The sequence below is a fragment of the Pinus tabuliformis genome, chromosome 1_2 (assembly GCF_031772625.1).
Source record: "Pinus tabuliformis cultivar Carrire ecotype Pingquan chromosome 1_2, CPIR1, whole genome shotgun sequence".
In the NCBI taxonomy this organism is placed as follows: Eukaryota; Viridiplantae; Streptophyta; class Pinopsida; order Pinales; family Pinaceae; genus Pinus; species Pinus tabuliformis.
Window position 1 is genome coordinate 1,152,483,959 of NC_142298.1, and position 6,286 is coordinate 1,152,490,244.

Sequence of the window (6,286 nt, forward strand, 5' to 3'; positions counted from 1 at the left end):
AATATCCTAACAGGGGGTCAACCTTGGGATCCTACTCATAGAGTTGTCTTGCATAGTCAAACCATTTAGAAGTTGTAATACTATTTCCAGTTTGTACCTTTCTCGGTTGGAGCTCCTTCCAAAATAATTTGGTATTATTTTTCTCAATGAAGATCAGTTCTTCCCTCCTTGAAACCATGAAATTGACAACTTTATTGCTTAAAAACTCCTTGTAAGCTTTGAGATTTATGTTATCCTTGTTTGAATCTTTCCACATTCTTCTTGCCTTTTTGCATTCCTCGTCAAACCAAGCATTAACCGGAAAGCAATTTGTTTCAGACTTGTTAATTTTTGCTCTTTTTCACTCTGCAAGTGCGCATTGAATTAAATGTGTTGATTCATGACTATGAAGGCCGTGAATTGTGATTTTCTCCTTCTCGAAGAGCCTCTCTAGCGTTATTTTGAAGGTATTACAATTTTTTGGAATCAAAAGAATTCTACCCTTTGGGAGATTTTTTTGGACATGCTGAATTTTTTACTCTAATTGTTTATTTCTAGTCCAAGAGAAACTTAAATAGATTGGCTTGTGATCTGATTTTGAGTCCCAAAGATTATCTCTAATCAAAATTTCCTCCATTTTCTCACACAAACCATGCAAAAAAATTACATAATCTACTACACTTGCTCCATTATAATTATTGCAAGTGAAATTACCGGAATTTACCCATCTAGTAAAGCCATTACAAATGACTAAATCAAAGGCCCCACATAGAGTAAGCAATTGTTCAACAAAGAGATTGCAGGCCTTTTCTTCTGAAATTCTTTCCCACTAATGATTACTCTCTTCTGTAAGCCAAATAGGGTCGTAGTCTTCTTTACAACAAAGAATTCTAGCTTGCTCACTTGCAGTCCTAGCATTGAAATCACCCACTATAAGGGCTTCACCTAGCTAAGAATATGTTGTAGTATCTTCTTTTAAGGACACAAAGGGATCTTTGTGGTCAAGCCCTCTACCTTTGTATATTTTTGAAACTTGCAACACAAAATAGTGTGCTGCAATTCTGATGTGGTTTCCATTTTCTGATATTTTAAACCAAATGAATTGTTTATTTGAGTCTTCTTTTTATAACTGAATGAGATGATCTTATTTCTCCCTCACTAAAACCATGATACCCCCGTGCCCTTTTCCATTCTCTGCTGCCTTGTTCCACATTGCTATCTTTCAGTATCCTTCAAATATAGGTGTCTTGCACCCTTCATGCTGATGTGTTTCTATGAGGCAAATTATGTCTCTATCTTCCACAATAGGCCCTAACCCAGGTCCTCATCTCCATGGGTATCCTCTGCAGTTCCAACAAAAGAATCTTAATGAAACCTGGGTATGACTTGATTGTTATTTATTTTGACATTCAAGACTCACATTTGAGTCTTTGTCCCTACTTTCCCATACTAACCTTGCTTCCTGATTTCTCGTTGAAGAGTTTTTTGCCTCTTCTTTATTACCATATTGCTGCTATGCTTTGAAGGAGGTCCAAATCATGTTATCACGACTTTACCTTTATAAATCCATGCTCTCTTGCCTTCATCTCTTACTGCACTAAACTTTAACATTTCCTCCCTCATTTCCTCCTGTTGTCTTACAATTAAATCTTATTCTAAAAAAAAGTGAGAACCTCTCAAGAGATTCTTCTTGCTTAGAATGATATATTTATCATGCAATCTGGGCATGATGACTTTTATGGGCCTAGCTCTCTCATCGTTAAACTTACCCACCCTTCATGCTTAGAATATTTGTCCTTGCCATAGCAACTTGTTTTTCAATAAGTCTCTTGCAAAGTCAAGAGTACATTCATTTTTCCCATAGTCTTTCACCCATTTAAGAGGGCTTTGGGTTCCAACAACCACCCTCAACATAAATGTGCTTCCCATGGTAACGTTTGTGGATTGTGTAAATCAAACATTTCTTTAGTGTTAATCGAATTAACTTTAAGAGAGAGATTTGTGACAATATAGTGTAGTGCAATTAGGATAGGGAAGGTGGTTAGTGTCTCCATAGCTAAGAGGGTGGTGTCGTGAGATTAATCCAATTGGTATATTGGTATATGTGATTTGTGGTGTGGTTCATATTTAAATAAATTCATAAAATGTTAATAAAATAAAAAGATGGGTATTCAGAATTTTTTATATTAAAAATAAATTTATTTATTTTTAAATAATGATATATTTTTTAAATGGTTGAGTTGAATTTATTTTAATTGAAAATGTTTATTTGTTATATTTTAATTTTTTATAATTGGTAAATAATAATGCATCTAGATAATTATGACAATATTGTAATTATAATAATTATTAAAAAAATATTAAATTAATTTTTAATATAATATAATTTAAATATAATTATGAAAATTATTAATAGAAATAAAGTATTCATTCACAATTAAAAAAAATTGATTCAAAATAATAAATTTGAAAAATTAATATAAGGAATTTCATAAATTATCCCTTCTTTATATTCTTCCTAGTACCTGAAGCGTTAGGAAGGGAAGCCAGAGCTACAATCTCAGAAAATAAACTCAAAGGTATTATGCTCTTCAGGAAAAATCTTCCAGTCTCACACCAACCATTTGTGGATGACAATATGCTAATGGGTATTCCTATGATTTGTGAAGATTTAGCTTTTATTCAAGTTTTATATCATTTTATGGAAGCCTTGGTTACCTTAATTAATCAAATGAAGTCTCAAATATTCTTCTTTTATACACTCCAACAATATAAGGTTATATTTTTCACTTGTTAGGCTACAAAAATTGCTCTTTTCCAGTGAAATATATTAGGGCTCCCCTAGTCAATGACTCACTTGAAATGAGTCCTTGGCCTAATGTATTGCAAAATATGGAAAAAAATGGTAGCCAACTAGAAGTTTCACTCTTAATATTGCAGGTTGAATGGTACGCTTGAAATCAGTGATCCAATCACTCCTTCTCTAGTTATTCTCATCTTTGGTAGCACTTAAAAGTGTCTTACACTCTATTTGTAACCTCCAACATGCTTTTTCATGGGGAGGAGCATCTAAAGAGAAAAATTGGTCTTTAGTTTCCTAGGACAAGCATTATCTTCTAAAGCTTAGAGGATGATTAGGTCTCATAGATCCAAATACATAGTACAATAGTAGGAGTCAAAACATGGTGGCATTGCATTCAAGTTAGAAATGAGATTTGGGGATTAGAAAGTATGGAAATGGTACCCCCATACCAATTGGTTTGTTTGTAGCGTTGAAGCCATGGATCCTTAATCTTGAGCCCGGCATGGAGAAGCAGGAAAACCATTCAACACCATTGCTTTTGGGAAGTGAGGGAGGGGAAGGATTCATTGTTCTGGGATGATTCTTGGCAATAACTACCTACAATCGATGAACAATAATCTTTACAGGTGTTACCACTATGTGATTTCCCTAGGCTGAAAAGGAATCCCAGAGGTAACCACAAATCGCTTTAGGCTAAAATCTAGCCCTTCTAGCCTAGAGGGGGCTCTCTCACTTAGGTTTCTTAACAAATAGAATATTAGTCTAGGTAACAAGCTCAACAAATTTTGCTTTTTAGATGTTTGTTGATGAGAAAAGGGTTAGATCCATTGAGCATGGAGTCATGTGAAATCAAATTTTTTCCAGTGAGATGATGGACAAATAGAGGGTTTTCTCCACAAGGGCAAGGTAGGCAGATTTGTTGGTGGATTTAGATCAAATTGTTGTAGGAGGTGAATGTAGTAAGGGTGAAAGATAAACACATTAGAGAATCAAATCATGGATGAATTCTAAAGTGTTTCTTTAATATGAAAACATTGATAACTTGGAAAAATAAAACAAAGCATTCATTAAAGATGAATTTTGAATTAATCATTTGGTTTTCCAATAAAGAAGATGTACATTAAATATATGTAAAAACATATATAACTTACAATAACAAAGGAGAACAAAAGCACCAAAATTTTGAGTCAATATTCCCTGCAAATTCCACCTTTGTACTTCATTCATTAATTGGAAAAAAATAAATTTAAAATATAGTGCACAAAGTCTTTCCACTAATCTCAATGAACAAAACCACTTACAAAGCTTTATATCTCTCTATATACATCATTAGTTTCATTCTCCCACTCTAGGTGGTCAAATTCATTGAAAGAAACCAGCTTCTAACAACAACAAAAATCAAAATTTAGCTCATATGCTTAAAAATAGGGGTTTTTTCACCTACTACCAATCACTTCCTAATACATCATTGACTTGGAATATTTGTAATTAAACCTTAACTACATCTCCTAAAACAGTATGCCACCTATCCAGAATGATCTAACTATTTCTAGGAGCCAAAATTCGAATTTTGAAGCAAAATGTAGCTCACTATCCAGACTTGCAACACATTTCCCAAACTCGTAATGCATTGAAGTAGCCTTTATGTTTTGTATGGTTGCAGCGCCTTTCTGTCCAAACGACGCAAATGGGTATGGTTCAAATACTCCTGTGATGGTGTTGAACCTCATAAAAAATATTCAAAATTGTTGCAGACATCTCTTTGATATGTTCCCCACTTTCGCGGCGCATTGTTTGTTTTCACTGAATTTTTGAAGAAATAGGGGTTATAACTAACTCATAGCTCTTAAATATTGACAGTTGTTACAAAACAAAAGTTTTCTTTTTGTAGATGAGAGTGTTTGTGAGAGAAACCTCTCTCAGTGTCAAAAAATTCTTCTCGAGGTCTTCATAATTTGCACCTAAACATCATAACGAAAACAGGAAATGGAAAAACCTTAACCAAAGGCTCTCAAGATGCATTTTAATTTTCCAACCCATAAACATGTGCAGAAACTGAAGGATATTTTTTTCTTAGCCCATTCCTATAAAAACCCTCTTTCAATATTTCTAGGTCGGTTTCCATTTTGTCATAAAACTCTTTTGAAAATGATGACAAAAAGAATAAAAAACGCAACAAACTGTCAACTTTCACAACACATGTTAACTTTCGTAGCGCCTTCAAAATTATGAGCATATAATGGCTTCCTCTAATATAAATTATTGGAGGAAACAAGTAGGTCTTGTGGCATCCTTATTACATCCCGCAAGACAACCAAAAACCTCAAAATTGGGTCATCTCCTCATCATAAAAGACTATACGAAATGTGAAGCATGCCCTTGTAGAAAATTACCAAAAAATGATGTGATTATGATTTGGCTCTATTTTCTAGTCTTGAACAACTTTGGTAGCTCATGCATGAAAATTACAATTTCTTACAGTCAAGGAACATAGATTGAGTCAGTTTTTCACTTGTTAAGGAGAATTGACTACCAATTTGCAGGAGTTGTAGCATTGTGTGAACTCGAAGTGCCCCTACCTCCCTTTTGCAATGAAACATACCACAGCTTTCCATAGAAATGAAGAAGAGCTCAGTGATTTAGAATGAAAATTGAAGTTCAAATAACCTTCCACAGCAGCCTGAAGTAGAGTTGATGGTGAAAAACTTGATTTGAAATCATGCTGAGGAATACGCAACATCTTTTGGAAAATGCAACGCTTGAGGAAAAGGAAACTAACTATCCTCATGATTTTTGTACTCCTGCTGAGGTCATAACCTTTCATGAAAATACATTTAAGCTAACTCTACACAACCTCCAAATCTGTTCCTAATCACTCTCATGGTTGTTTTGATGCAGACTTTCCCTCTAGACCTAGGTGACTAAACTATGATAACCAAAGTTTGATGATTAACTTATGATGACTAATTCTTTCATGACATGACCTAGACTCTCTTATAATGACAAATTATCCCTCATTATTTCCAATTCAAATCATGACTTCTTATGACCTTGCAATTTCGAATTATGGCAAACATAGTCTTTTTTAAGCTCAAAATATTCACAATGACACTTTGAAAAATTTGACTTCTTCGAACAAAAAAACCCGTTAGACCATGACACTCATGAAACCAAGACTAATAATTTCAAAAATGAACTCAAATGAGATAGTAGGCCAAAAGTGATTGGGATTCCTAAAATATAGGACCCTAACATTGGCTCCATTGGGGATGGCCTCCTCCCTGTGAGGTGCCACGAACACCATAGACTAGTAGCCTAATCCATTGGGTTGATCCCAAACCTGCAATATGCTCTACCCTCAAACCACTGCAACTGAAACTAGACTGGTAAACTATTCCAATCCTAAAATTGAACCAAATCCATTCTTCAAACTGAAAACTATGCTGCAAATTGAAACGAAAAAGAATGCTCAGGGTGTTGAGATTATTCATCACAACTACCCAC